The sequence below is a fragment of the Carettochelys insculpta genome, chromosome 2 (genome assembly GCF_033958435.1).
Source record: "Carettochelys insculpta isolate YL-2023 chromosome 2, ASM3395843v1, whole genome shotgun sequence".
Lineage (NCBI taxonomy): Eukaryota > Metazoa > Chordata > Testudines > Carettochelyidae > Carettochelys > Carettochelys insculpta.
This window is the reverse complement of record NC_134138.1, coordinates 204,627,926-204,643,069: the sequence shown is the minus strand read 5'-3', so window position 1 is coordinate 204,643,069 and position 15,144 is coordinate 204,627,926. Positions and strand designations below refer to the sequence as shown.

At 39.5% G+C, this 15,144-nt stretch overlaps 1 protein-coding gene and 1 long non-coding RNA gene across 2 annotated transcripts in view; one reads left to right on the top strand and one right to left on the bottom strand.

Moving 5' to 3' along the window:
* The window catches only part of CMC1 (C-X9-C motif containing 1), a 61,346-nt gene that overhangs the window by 41,007 nt on the left and 5,195 nt on the right, over positions 1–15,144 (top strand). The gene's annotated exons all lie outside the window — the stretch shown is intronic.
* On the bottom strand, positions 1,050–11,221 carry LOC142007876 (uncharacterized). The gene is made up of 3 exons (XR_012644018.1): positions 10,767–11,221; positions 4,070–4,152; positions 1,050–1,201 (listed from the first exon to the last, which is right to left on the bottom strand). It is a non-coding gene; the product is annotated as an uncharacterized LOC142007876 (long non-coding RNA).

The following is a 15,144-nucleotide window of genomic DNA, read 5'->3' as shown; positions in this document are numbered from 1 at the left end:
TCACAATTTAATACAAAATTAAAAGCATAGCTGTTACAAAACTTTGTATTTCAGTAGTTATTTTATATCATTTTAATATCATGTAAGCATTTTACAAACATTTTAAAGCCCTGTCTGTATACCCTCTTCAATATGAGCTATATTCTGCTGTTGTCCTAGCATGCATTGTTGCTTTGATGTTTTTCCTGTGTTGACAGTGCTAAGAGTGAGTCCAATCTAAGAAAAATGTCATTTCTTATTTTATTTTTTCCATAAAAAAAGACAGAGAACTTTAAACCTGGTCATGATATAGAACTTTATTTAATTTTTTTTATTTTTTTGTAAGTGTGTGATAGTGATATCATAAGTGTTGAAAAAATATAAATGGTGAGGTAACACCTCAATAGGACTTGGCTCTTAAATAGTAAAATTGTAAAGTCTTTAAATAAACTATAGCCAGAGCTGAGGATCGATGGACTTCGGGAATGGGGCATATTTCATATACTGAATGGATATTAAAAATAGGTGTACAGTAATTCCTGGTTATGATAAATTAGTTTGTACAGCACTTGGACAATAGAAAGTGCTAGGTACAGTAATGGGCAAGTAGTAGTATAACAATTTATTAGCAAGGTATTTTAATAAGTTCATTGTCATGAATCTGTAACATAATTTTCCAGACGCCTCTTGTAACTATAGTACATAAGAACAGTGCTGTTCTTTGCATATTCGTATTATGGGCATAGTACTTCCATGTTGCATGTTGTCGAAACACGATAAATTGTAATAAGACAGGTAATCAGCTAAATATTCACCATCTTTGTATATGTAAGTTCTTCAATCCCTAATACTATTCAAACATGAATGCTTTAAAAACAAACACTACTCCCCTCAAATTCAATTTAACTTTTTGAGTGGTCTCATTTTAAAGCTAGAGAAAGCTAGTTGTCTTTTGATTAATTTTAAAATTACTTCTGGGTGAAAAGGATGGTTGACAAATTATTTCCTTTTAAAATGCCTCTTGTTTTGTAACTTTAATTGAAACGTTCATAATCATACAGAATGAAGATTTTTAAAATAAATTCAAATCCAATATTAGAACATCACTTTACACATCACTCCTGACTTTTACAGGATAGGTAAACAATGAAAAGAAAATACAAATACTTTGTCTGTCTTCCCTCCTGCACAGCTGGCATTATCTTCTGTATTGTTTGGTTATCTGCCAAGTAAGAAGAGAAATATGTCACAGTAAAGTTATCTCACATTAGTTCAACCTTTGCTCCGTTTTAAAGACTTTTGGACAGCATCTCATCAAGTTTAATGGAACTGACAGTTTATACTCAGTAGAGCTCTACCTCTTTTTAAATCAAAGTACCGGCAGGACCTCCACTTAGTATAAAGCGCTTTACGTTTCTCAAGTATGATCAAATTTAACATCTTCTATATATGAAAATTTTATAAAAATATGTTCATATTTTGTTTTTGTCCCATTGAGTGTTGCCAGAAATGGAAATAAATGTTTGTAATTAAAATCTGTATATTAAATAATACACACACAACCATCTACCCCAATCCTTAGTGCAGTGCTTCCCAACCTGGGGTCCGCAGACCCCCGGGGGTCTGTGAGGGTATTGCAGGGGGATCCATGGGCACGGGGGGGGAAGACTAAAAGAAAAATAAAATGATCAGAGAAAATAAGTTATAAATAAATTGCAAAGTTACAATTAATTATTTTTAAATTAAATATCTTTCAGTAATATTAATTGCTGTCCAAAAATCTATGTTGTGGTTTCCCTTTTCATTTAACAAAATATACATAGTGGCTAGAATTGGCTTTGATGGGGCTCCGTGAATGTGTTAGTGGTGTTTGGGGGGGTCCATGAACAGTTTGGGGTGGCAATTGGGGATCTGCACTAGTGAAAAGTTTTGGAACCATTGCCTTAGTGTATTAGTATGAATTTTACTCCATCTAGCATGTAACAAACGCCTTGTATTTATTGGGGTTCAGAGTTTAGGAAATACATTTTAATTTTGTTTAAATGTGGTTACATTTGAACCAACTTGTAATATGAATCCGTAGCTAAGCTACAGCACTGCTTTTTTGTTTGTTTGGTTTTGTTGCTAAACATGCAGCATAGTTTGATCTTAGGTTAGTTATTTAACAGCACTGGGAATGAGTTTAGCTGGAACTCTCTTTAAATAGCGTTAAACTATATTTAAGGGCTTGAGATGGGGCCAAAAAGTCTCATTAAGTTTCCATGGTATGTTATGTAAAGGTTCAGTACCTTGATCTTCTTTATCTGTTCAAGGTGTTTCTCTCACGTTATTTCGATAGATCAAGCATAATTAGAAAAATAACTCAGTGGGTAGATGATTCTGTTACATGCCACTTGTTAATTGTTCACACAGAGCTTTTTTTTCCTGCATTGGTAGTAATTTAAGTTTATAATTCAGAGGACTGTTAAGACTCGCTTGTATTCTCATTATTGCATTTACTGTGTCAGACCTATTTACTATACCTATATGTACTGCAACACTACGTAACCCGAGCCTTTTGTTTTGATGTAGCACTGAAGAAACTGGTGCAATACAAAATGTAAAATTATAGGTGCATATACTTTATCTGGTTTGACATTTGAGTACCACACTAGGGCAAACCCTTTCAGATACCATATCTAACACAGAAATGCAATACAATATTAAGCAAAACTCATAAATAACTGTTCAGTTTCTTTTAAATGTATTACTAAAATTATATTCTGCAAAGCTAAATAGAATGTGTATCTTAGTGATAAAACACACACATTTTGACTCAAAATTCATATTTTATATAATTTCTTTCAAGTTGAACTTGAATCCTGGTTCAGCCTGTTCGTACTCTTCTGAAATGAATGTGCTGGCACTATGTACTGTGACTATCCATATTGTAATAGATTTTCATTCTCTCTGAACTATTACATTAAGGACATCTAGAATGTACTAGGTTATCAGTTTTTTTAAACTGTCAGAGAAACAATGTTTTAATTCATTGAATTGCTGATTTGTTTCAGTGAAGTAACCATATAAGATATGTAAAAATGAAATAAGGGAATCATGAAGGGACAGTAAATTGGATAGTGCATTTATCCTAGCATGTGGGATCATTTTCCCTCAGTGTGATAAGGACCCATATGTGAGAGAGAATCAGAATGAGATATACATGAAAAATGTGTCTAAAGCTCTAGTTAATTTGGATTTAATTTCTTTACAACAATAAAAATGAGAATTCAGATTTCTCTGAAATGGAGAGAGGTGATAAGCTGGTATTGAAAATGAGAGTTAGCCCTTGGGCCTGTGATGAAGTTCTGAGAGGTATATTTAAGAGGAAATAGTTTCTATTCTAATATGGCTTCACTGTTTGTGAATCAAGGATGTTATCTTTGGACAACTGGAGTTGGTTACAGTTTTAGTAATTTGATTAATGTGACAAAGCAAACAAATACAGGTTGAATCTCTGTAGTTCAGCACTCTTGGGACCTGAACAGTGCTGAACTAGAGAATTTGCTGAAGCATGGGAGGTCAATACTTTTAACAGAATTATCAACAGTTCTGCTCCTTACGGGGCTCTGGGAAGACATTTGGGGTAAATTACAGCTAAATAACAGCACAGAACACTGAGACACAAGACTGGTGACTGTAAACAAACTTTATGGAATGTTGGGAAATTTGGCCATGCCCATGATAAGCAGACATCCGGCTAGCTAAAATCATGCCAGACCATGGATACTGCCAGAACAACGTGTGCCAGACTAGAGGGGTTCAACATGTACTACCAGGGTCAATATGCCTCCAATGGTCTTTGCCTAGGATATAGTGTATTATGCTAGATGTGGAACTGTATATCACATTTAGCAGTGGTCTGTTTCTGATGTCGCATATTGTGAAGCTATTTTCCCCATAATTGTGGGGCATATCCTTCCTAGCTTTTTGGCAGGAATTCACATATTTCTGTTCACTTACAAGAAGCATCTTCTTCTCAGGGAGGAAGACAGAAGAAAACATTCTTGTTTAATTCGTGCAGTTCAGATCCAACAAAGCAGAGACTTACCCATTTTGCCACCCCAGCTGCTTCCCAGAAGGAGCAGACTTCGCTGAAACTGGATGACTGCACCTTGCTTCAGTGTTCTTCATCTGGAAAGATAGTGGAAGGGAAGAGAAAGTAGATTCCTTCAATGGCTGCCCACCTACTCACTCACTTGTTGCTTGTCCCTCAAAACAAAGTCTAAATTCTGGAGTTAAGATTTGCCTGGGTCAACAGAGCCTATCTCCTTACTTTCTTCTGTCTTTCTCTCTGAGAAGCTAAGTTGACCCCATTTTCATTGGTTCCTTCTTCCCTCAGTTTCTCAAAAGAGCTTTCTGCTGCCTCACTGCCAGAGTGTCTCCGTGCCTTTCCTTCAACCTGGAATCAGAAGGCCTCCAAGAATGACAATGATTTGAACTCATCAGTTCCCCTCATCCAGGCCAGCTCCAGCACAGGAGTTCACAAGGTCATAGTCCCCAGTCAGACTTTTTAAGGCCCTTACAAGAAGCCTGCAGTGTCCATATCTGTGCCTGCCTCTCATTGGATTAATCCGTGAATCTGGTTTACCTGTGCCTCTGCAAAACCTCCCTAGCCTGATGCATTTAAATACTCTTGCATCAGAGCCATAATCCTTGGACTAAGAGAAGAAAAGCCTCCATGGCCAAGTGCTGCCTCTACTCAAGACCAAATTCAGTGAGACACATGATCTGAGCCCTGACCTGGATTATTCTATTTATTGCCTAAAATCCACAAACCTGGAAACCCAGGACACCCTATCATTTCAGGTATTGGCACCCTTACCATCAGACTGTCCTGCTATGTAGACTCCCTCTTCAAACCCTATGCCACCAGCAGTCCTAGCTATCTCCGAGATACTACTGACTTCCTGAAGAAATTACAAAACATTGGAAACCTTCCTGACAATTCCATCTTTGCCACTGTGGATGTAGAGGCTCTCTACACCAGTATTCCACATGAAAATGGACTACAAGCTATCAGGAATACCATCCCTGATGTTACCGCTGCAAATCTGGTGGCTGACCTATGTACCTTTTTGTTCTCACCCACAATTATTTCCAATCTGGGGACAATTTATACCTCCAGATTAGCAGCACTGCTATGGGCACTCACGTGGCCCCACAGCATGCTAACATTTTTATGGCCGACCTTAGAATAACAGTTTTTTAGCTCTTGTCCCATTACTCCTCCTTTACTTACGCTACATTGATGATATCTTTTATCATTTGGACCCACAGTTAAGAGACTCTGGAAGAACTCCACAGAGATTTTAACAACCTGCACCCTACCATCAATCTCAGCTTTGAATATTCCACATGAGCAATACATTTCTTGGATACCGCAGTACAAATCACTGATGGCCACATCGACACCACCCTCTACCGGAAACCCACTGACTGCTACACTTACCTACATGTCTCCAGCTTCCATCCAGTACACACCACACGATCCATCATATATAGTCAAACCCTTAGATACAATTGCATCAATTCTGATCCTACTGACAGAGACCGAAAACTTCAAGACCTTTACCAACCATTCATAAAACTTAATTACCCACTGGGAGAAGTTTTTTAAAAAAAAAACAAAAAAAACACAGATTGACAGGGCCAGACAAATAACCAGAAACCAGCTACTTGAAGATAGGCCCAAGAAGATCAATAACAGAACACCATTTGTGTCCTCATCTCAGACCCCTGCAATGCATCATTAAAAAGCTACAACCTATCCTAGATCATGATGCTACACTCCAGAAGGCCCAAGGTGACAGGCCTCTCCTCTCCTGTAGAAAACCTCCTAACCTAAGAGAGATTTTCACCAGCAATCACAGGCTACACTACAATAATACTAATCCTGGAACTTTTCCTTGCGACAAACCCCTCTGCCAACTTTGTCCACATTTTTTTCGAGGATACCATCACTGGACCATGTTACTTACAAGATCAAAGGCATGCTCTTGTGCACTTTGAGCATTATGTTACATATGTATGCCATTGTGCCATTGTACATAATATACCATTTCATGCCAACAATGCCCTGCCACTATGTACAGTGGACAGACTGGCCAAAACGTTCGCCAAAGAATAAATGGACACGTAGCAGACATCAGGAATCTCAGTACACGTAAGCCAGTCAGTGAAAATTTCAAGGGAGTGGCCCATTCTGTTTAAAGACCTTTTGCATTTCTGTCCTAGAACAAAGAGTTTAAAAACAGATTACAGCAAGAAATCTCCGAATTGGAATTCATATTCAAATTCGACCCATTAACATGTGACATCAGTTACCACGTGCATTACAAGGACTGCTTCCCTTCCTTTGGTGCTCGTAATTATCTCAGGCAGGACACTTAACATTCCCTCTGCCCTCATCCCCCTCCTTCAGTTCTATGTACTTGATTTGTCAGTTTTTATTGCAATTTTTGTCTTCTGTACTTATAAATGTATTGGAAATGAGATTGATCTGATGAAGTGGGTCTGTACCACGAAAGGTCGTCATTGAGTAAATCATTTTGTTACTCTTTAAAGTGGTACATTTCTGCTGTTTTGTTGGAGTACAGACTAACATGCCTACCTCTCTGTTACTAGTGAGCAAGCATGAACAGTCACTAGGATAGCCTTTTGGGATGAGGAGTTATGCAAAGCTCAGGGAGGATAAAAATCAGTGACTTCAAAAAATGAAAATCAGATCTTTAATTTAAATCAGATTTTTACAATATTTTAAATCAATAAAATACTAAATTTTTCACATTTTAAAAAAGTTATAGTTGACTCTTACCACAAACATGCTAAATCTACACTTAAAGCCTCATAAAAATGAATGAATCAATGGCTCTAGTCTTGTCAGTCTACGCTCTTGCTTCATGAAAATTCTGGAGTTTGTTTGTTTCAGTGGACTAAAGACACAGGCTGGATAGGATTGTTTTTACTCTATGCTTATGTGGCACTGGTTCAAGCCAGGCAGAGGAGCTAAGATCAGACACTGTCTTAAAGACAGAAAGATAATTTGCATGAAAGGATGGTGACAGAGTACAAAGGAACAATGGAATGGATTGGAAGACATTGTTCAGTACACACACAAGTTTCTATATTTCCCCACATGGTTTTGGGGCATAAGAGAGAACCTCTCTGGGAATATTTTGAAGAAATTCCTTTCCTCCATCCTCTCCCTTCCCTCCTCCTCCTCTGAGCCCCTGGGGAGCTGGGAGCCAGGCACAGTAGATCCTGGTCAGTTTACAAGCTCCCAAGTGCGAAGCTGGGAAACTGACCAGGCGCTGCTGCACCTGGCTCCTGGGGGCTCAGAGGATGGGGAGTGGGAGAAGGGAAATGGGGGTGAAGCCTCTTAGCCCCCTGGGAGCCAGGAGCCAGGCGCAGCTGCACCCAGTCAGTTTCCCAGCTCTCTCAAGCAGTGGGGAGCCAGGAAACTGACCGGGCACTGGTGCGCTTGGCTCCCAGCTCCCCGCGGCTGACCGAGAGCCTGGAAGGTGCACTGCTGCGCCTGGCTCCAGGCTCAGCAGGGCTTGGAGGAAGAGTGAGGGGGGCCCCCGCCCGACTTATATGAAATTTGAGTACGTGGGTTTTACTGACTTCTTTTAAAGAAAACAAGCCAGTGAGTTCAATGGAACTTACTAAAAATTAAGTGCCCTTCAAGTGAGGCCAATTTCCTTTTTTCATTATTTGGAACCAGTTACATATTTGCCCAAAAATGTAAATGATTAGTTGAATGGTAGTGTGAGAAGAACTGAGAAGAATGAATATTCAAAATAATTTTTGAAATTTGTTTCAGGATACCATTTAAACATAAGAGACTTTGTGTCTCTCTGCAACAACAGAGTCATCTGTTGGTACTTTTAGCAGGAGTTCTGCAACTAGTATTTCAGGTAACAAAATAGAAGTAACGAGCAAATTTCGGTCATCCAGTAAAACCACCACCATGGATGGGTTTGCAGTAAGGACCAGCAAATACCAAGAAAATGTCCAGAGATGAAAAGATTGCTTGGTCCATCTATGCCACAGATTCTCCTTTTTCAGATTAACAACAAACACTTTTGTTGACATGGTTGAGTTCTTACACCCAGGTTAACATTCCACCTGGGAGAGTAGACTTTGGTGGAAGGTTGCTAGATATAGTGTATGAAAAAGAACTTAAACAGTGTGCAAGAAATACTGAGGGGAAATTTACCAGTTTAACCCATGATGGGTGGAGCAATGTACACACTAATCCAGTAATATCTGCTTGTTTGGCAACAAAGTGGTGGTGCAAATCTTTCAGAAACAATAGCTATATTGGGAAGTACCCACACAACAGAATATTTAAAAAGTGTCAGTGAAAGCTGTAATAAACTGTGAACATAAATTCAACTGCCAAGTGCAGCAGTTTTGTCACAGATGATGCTGCAAATGTGGCAACAATGAAAAGCTACTTAGAAGTCTTGAGCCAAATATTTAATCATGTCTTCTCCAGGAAAGAAAGAATGTTGAAGTTGCAAAATATTTTCATAACAACTTCAGCTTCTTTGAAGAGAGCAGGTACTAATTTTACCTCAAGATGTTCAAGAAAATTCTGTTATTGATTTGTTTTGAACATTAAGAATTGGCCTATTCTCATAAAACTCTGAAGAAACTCTGATAAAATAGATGGAAGTGTGTCTCTCACGCAAAGAATCAAACATTGGATTCGAGAGGATGTGTTTACTATATTGAAACCTGTATCTATAGCCTTAAAGAGAGAAAATTGCTGCTGCATTGCTATTGCTCTTGATACTTGGAAGGCACTTCAAGAGACGTTTGACCAAAGAAACACCTCACCAGACAGTTAAAATGCAGGCAGTAAAAAAGCAAATGGATCAAGGACGAAGTCCACCTCGTTTTCTTTCAGACATTCTCAACCCTAGATACAGAGGTAGATGCCTGACTTCTGAAGGGGATGTTGCTGCCATGGCACGGGCATCTCAAATCACTCCTTAGTTATGCCAGTCATAATAAATTTCAGGGCTGGAGCAAAACCAAAAATCAGTGCATGTTTACTGATGATGATGTGAACAAAGTCACCTCCCAAAACTGTTGGGAGTGGCTAGTCAGGCACCTTGAAACAGAGTTCCTTCAGTTGCTAAGCCAACTCTTCACAGCAGTATCTTCTTCTGCAGGCAGGCAGAGTATTTCCATCATTTGGTATTATTCACTCAGAGCTAAGAAATCGACTGGGAGCTGAAAAAACATGGAAACTCATATTTCTGTTTCAGTCTATGAATCGATGAAAGTGGGAGGGCGGAAGAAGGTGAGAGCTGTGGAAGTTTTAAGGGCAGCATTCGTTTATTTAGTATTATGATTTTGTCAGTTCGTGGTGGTAATAAAATTTGAAAACTAAAAAAAATGTCAGGACATCCATCAGCTGGCAACTTAGGACACTGCTGCAATTGCAAATGTGAAACATTTATGTAATTTTTAAGATTTAGTTTAATAAAATGTAAGTGCCATTGTGTTTTGTGTGTTTGATTTAGTTCTTAACATTCCTGATAGTCAGGTAACGTATTGTTTCCTAAATTAATCAAAATCACCTTAGAAATTACACAAAGTGTACCCTTCTCGATGCTATAAAATGCTGTAATGTGATGTGAATCAGTGGCTGCGTCTACACTAGCAAGTTCTTTTGAAGGGGGCTCTTTTGAAAGATCCCACAGAGCATCTACGTACAAAAAGCTATTCCTTTGCTATTTCAGGAAGAGAGCCCCCTTTTGAAAGCTTTTTTCGGAAGAAAATGTGTGGATGCTCCACAGGTCCTCTTTTTCCAAAAGAGCAGTCCTCATGTGACCTGATTTTTCGATCACTCGCTTGTTCTTTTGAAAGAGCAGGGGGCTGTGTGGACGCTCGCTTTCGGAAGAGCAGAGCGCTCTTTTGATCCACTTTTTTTTTTTTTTTTGTGTGGACGCTCTGTTTAGAGAGAGATTCTTCCAGAAGAGATGTTTCAAAAGATCTCTGTGTAGTGTAGATGTAGCCAACATGTTTTAGATTTGCCCCGTTGTTTAAATATGTGAAGAAATATCAGTAAGAAACTTGATTTAAATTATTTAAATCAATCCAGCCTGGAAAAGAGTGACTAGTGCACAGCACTTGCATAGGCTAACCAGGTTTGTTATTGAATTCATTAACTGGGTCTTCTGAAGATGGAGATTGAAATCCTACTCCCTTAAAGTTAATGGAAACTTTACAATAAATTTCAGGTGGGCCAGGATTGCACCAAAATTGTCTGAAATGGAGAAGCTTGGTGCATTATCACTTGCTTCTGTGTGGTCTTTTGATGCATGGCTGGCGGAGGACCGCAGGAAAGGGAGTACTCCTTAACCACACACACAAACCACTGGGCAAATTTTGAAAAAAACATTTTATGGTACCAAAGAGACAGTGAACGTTCTGTGTTTATTTTCGTACCCTGGGGCCAAGGGCAGCAGGTTTGCAGAAATTTTGGTGGTGCCCAGAATGCTCAGCGCCTGCTGAGAACCCTCGTCCAGCTAAAGTCCTCCCCCTCCCCAACCTAACTAAGGATCTGGGGGGAGTTTGGTGGGGAAAGGGGATAGGCTCTGGACTGGGACAGGGTGTAGGGCTGCTGGAGTTGGGTGAGGGATGGAGGATCTGGGAGGGTTGAAGAAGGTGTGGGAGGAAGTGGGGATAAAAGCTCGGTGGGGTGAAGGAGATAAGGATACAAGGCTAACCTGGGCACTCCCCCCTTGTGGTTCTGTGGCTGGGGAGAGGTCTCAGTGCACTGCTCCTCTCAGGCACCACCTACACTGATCCCAGTGGCCACAGGTGCACTTGGTGTGGGACAGCACGCTGACTCCCTGCCTTCCCCGGGTCGCAAGGGCATGCTGGTGAGTCCATGGAGCAAGCAGGCAGGAAGCTGCTCTAGTGCCACCGTTCACGTCCGGTGGTGGTGGTGGTGGTGGGGCATCCCAAAGCCATTTTAAATCACTCGAGGACAGCAGGCAGGGCCAGGGATGAGACCTAGCCCTGAACTTTGGAGGAATATTCCTGGTGCTCGGGCACCACAGATCTCACTGCTCATGCCTGAGGATTCCCATCATCAGAGCTGAGATCATTCTTGAAAGAGCAACTTCTTCCTCACTCAGCAGGTAATCTATCAAGAAGAACCAGTAAAGTAAAAGGTTAGACCCCAGGATTTACAATTGCTGTTAAAATATTATGAAAGTAAAAGGTTAGACCCCAGGATTTACAATTGCTGTTAAAATATTATGACAATGTTAACTATTATGAGTTTAACCAGGTCTTTTGTATTTACTTTTCTGTTGTGGCTCATTACGAACCTTGAAGTTATCGGTCTGCAGTGTGGTGACAGCTAAACCTAATATCTATTTCTGTAGATTTTCACATGAGATTGTATCTGAGAATACTCCTCTGAATTTGTGCGGTTATTCCCCAAACCAGATTTTTAGCATTGGAATTGTTTATATTTTTTCTTTGGCGCTCATAAGTGATTTCATGGAAAAAAATTACAAAAGGGAATAAGAACTAAAATTAGGACAGCAGCTTCAAGGTTTTTGGAAATCTTATGGTAAGTATTTCTAACTAAAAATGGTATTGGACCATAGTTCCTTTCTCACTATCACAGGGATTTTGAAGAGCTAGAAATACATGGAGAGAGAAGTATTTAAGTAGTGTGTGTTCATGCAGGGATGTCTAATATGCACTAACCTACTCCTTTTTTTTTCCTTTCTGTGTTAAGCATTGGCAACATTAAATCTATATGGCTTGAAGCAGTTTTATCACTTTGTAATGATGCTTTCTGTCTGCACAGTCATATACCACAAGCAGAGCCTTCTGAAGCTAGGGAATGCTCGCTATGCAGTTCGTTTTGTTCACTGGGACATCACACCTTTAACCAATCAAGATTGGTAAGCTAGCAAGTGAGAGGGACCTCCTGTTGTCTTCAGCCTTTTTTTTTTTTTTTTCTCCCCTCCCTTAAAAAAGACCTCAAAGTTTCCAGAAGGACTGGCTATTAGAAAAAAGAAGCACAGCACTTACACATGGCCTATGGGGACTAGAAATCAGATTGTCCACTAGATAAGCTTAAGCTTTAGAAGGTTTTTTAAGGAGAGAGAACCACATTTTATTTTTTAATAGTGATTATAGTATCGTGGTGTTGTGAAATGATGGCATAAGGCCACATTGTACAAATCTCGAAGAAACTACAAAAAGCTACACAATTCAGTAATAACATTATCTTAAAAAAGAAGCTAAATAAATCCACTGGAGCTACTACAGTATATTTTATATATCTAAAATTGGCCTGATTTATTTATTTTTAACCAGTAACAACATTTTAAGACATGTAGGTCCAACTGTTGAAAAGCATCCTTAAAAATTCATTTTTCTGGACTTGAAAGTTTTTGCTACTTCCTAAAATTGAAACTAGTTTACATATCAAGTAGTCTGGCATCTTAAGTACTGTACTGTACTCTATTTATGCATGAAAATGTTTCCTTGGGGGCATGGCACCTTCTTTTCACTCAAATACACGCTCAAAGTGTATGTTAAAATAGTCCCCGCCTTTTGAAAGGGGTATGCTAATGAGCCACTTTGGCAGATGCTGATGAGGTGCTGCCATGAATATGCAGCACCTCATTCGCATAACGACAACTGCATGCGTTTCAAAAGTGTCACTTTCAAAATGCCACGGCCAGACCCCTCTTGAACAAAACAGCAAGATTTCACCCTGCTACTTTTGTGGAGACAAATCTCTCTGGCTCTCTCTGCACTAGTCCAAATCTTCGAAATGGCCATGCAAATGGCCATTTTGAAAATTACTAATGAGGCACTGAAATGCATATTCAGCACCTCCTTTCGAAAAGGAGCCCCATCTGGACGAGCCGCACGGCAGCGAAAAGCAGCAATTTCGAAGAGCCACGGCCAGCGGCGTGCTAATGAGGTGCTGCATATGCATTTCAGTGCCTCATTAGTGATCTTCAAAATGGCCATTTCAAAGATTTGGGCTATTGTAGATGTAGCCTTCGTGTTTTAAAGCTGCAAATCTTCCGGTATCTGTTTTATATCTGCAGATGTCTTCCTCCTGTAGATGCAGTGGTTATCTGTAGACTATGTTTGCAGATAGGACACAGATACATATTTTGTATTTGCACAGAGTTGTATTTATGTTTACTCAGTCTGTACCAGTTTGTTGCAGAGCTGAGTCTACACAGGGTATATTAACAGAGTAACAGTGCATTAGCAACTGCTTGGTGAGTTACTGTGAACCACTGGAAATAGTATCTCAGCAAACATGCAGGACCAAGGTTTTTTTAGGAGTTACCTTGGGGAGGCTGCATAGAAATGAAGGCCACTGTTAAATAGTGTTGATCACTGTGGTTTTGCATGTAACTTGACATACTCAGATACATTTGCACTCAGTAACAAGCCTGGACCTCTGCTTGCACTCCCTTCTTTACTGACTTGTCTCCCAACATCAGCCTCCTCCCCTTCTGTCCTGATTATTATAGGTATACTAAACTTGTAAAATGTCTTTGATCCAGTGATTTGCTACTGTGTGACTATTTCACATTGATCACCATCTGCAAAAAAAAAAAAAAAGCATGAGAGGGAACATAATAGCATGCAAATGTGAAGGAGAAACATGGAAAATGAGCGCAACAACATAGGAGTGGCTACAGTGGGTCATATCAATGGTTCATGTAGCTTAGTTAATCTAGTTCTCCAAGAGTGGCCTATTCCAGATTCAAAGGGAGTTAGTAGAATAAGGCAAGTGTCAAGTGATCCGTGCCGTCCAGTTCCAGCATCTGGCACCCAGTGGGTTAGGGTCTCCCCAGAGCATGCAGTTGCATCCCTGACCATCCTGGTTTATACCAGTTGGTGCATCCGTCCTTTATTATTCTTTTTTGGACCTGTTCTATAGTTTTGGCCCCACAATGTCCCCTGGCAATGAGTTCCAAATGTTGACTCTGCAATGTCTGAAGTACTTCCTCTTGTTTTTAACCTTCTGCCTATTTGATTTCTTTGGGTGACCTCTGGTTCTTGTGTTTATATGAAAGAGTAAAAAACACTTCCTTAATCACTTTCTCCATGCCAGCCATTCATTATTCTATACACACTATCATATCCCCCCGCCACTTAGCAATCTCTTTTCTAAACTGCAAAGTCTGTCATTTTAATCTTTCTACACATGGAAGCTGTTCCATATCCATAATTTCTGTTTCCATTCTCTGTACCTTTTCCATTTCTGAAGTACCTCTTTTGAATTGGGGCACCCAGAACTACACTCAGTATTCAAGGTGTGTGTGTGTGTGTGTGTACACACCATGGATTTGTATAGTGGCATTATGATATTTATCATCAAATTTATTACTGTTTCCTAATAGTTCGTAACATTGTTTGCTTTTTTTTTGACTGCTGCTTCATGTTGAATGTATGTTTTCAGGGACGCATCCACAATGACTCCAAGATCTCTCTCTTTTTTTTTTAAGTGGTAGCAGCTAATTTAGACCCCATCATTTTGTATGTATAGTTGGGATTATTTTTTCAATATATATTGTTTTTCATTATTTCAAGGAAAGAGTATACTTCCAGTTTTCAGATGACTTGATTTATCCTTTGCCCTTTTGAGGTTTAGTAGATTTTGCTGTTAATGAATCAGCAGTGTATTAATAACATTCTTAAAACAGTGTTGTAAATTCATCTGAGGGGTAGCCGAGTTAGTCTGTATCTTCAAAAACAACAAGAAGTCCTGCGGCACCTTATAGGCTAACAGATATTTTGGAGCGTAAGCTTTGATTGACAAAAACCCCCTTTGGAACCTTCACTCATGCATCTGATGAAGCGGGTCTTTGCCCACAATAGCTTATGCTCCAAAATATCTGTTAGTCATAAGGTGCCACAGGACGACTTGTTTCTGAATTCATTTGGGATTAAATAACTGGTCTGAAAAGTCAGTTTACCAATTATATTCACTGAAATATCTGCACACATTTAGCTGGCCTCTATTAGTACATCTGATTGTTGAGCATAAATAAAAAACAGCTATGACAATGTCTTTAAATTTTGCATGTTTACTAGCTTTCTATT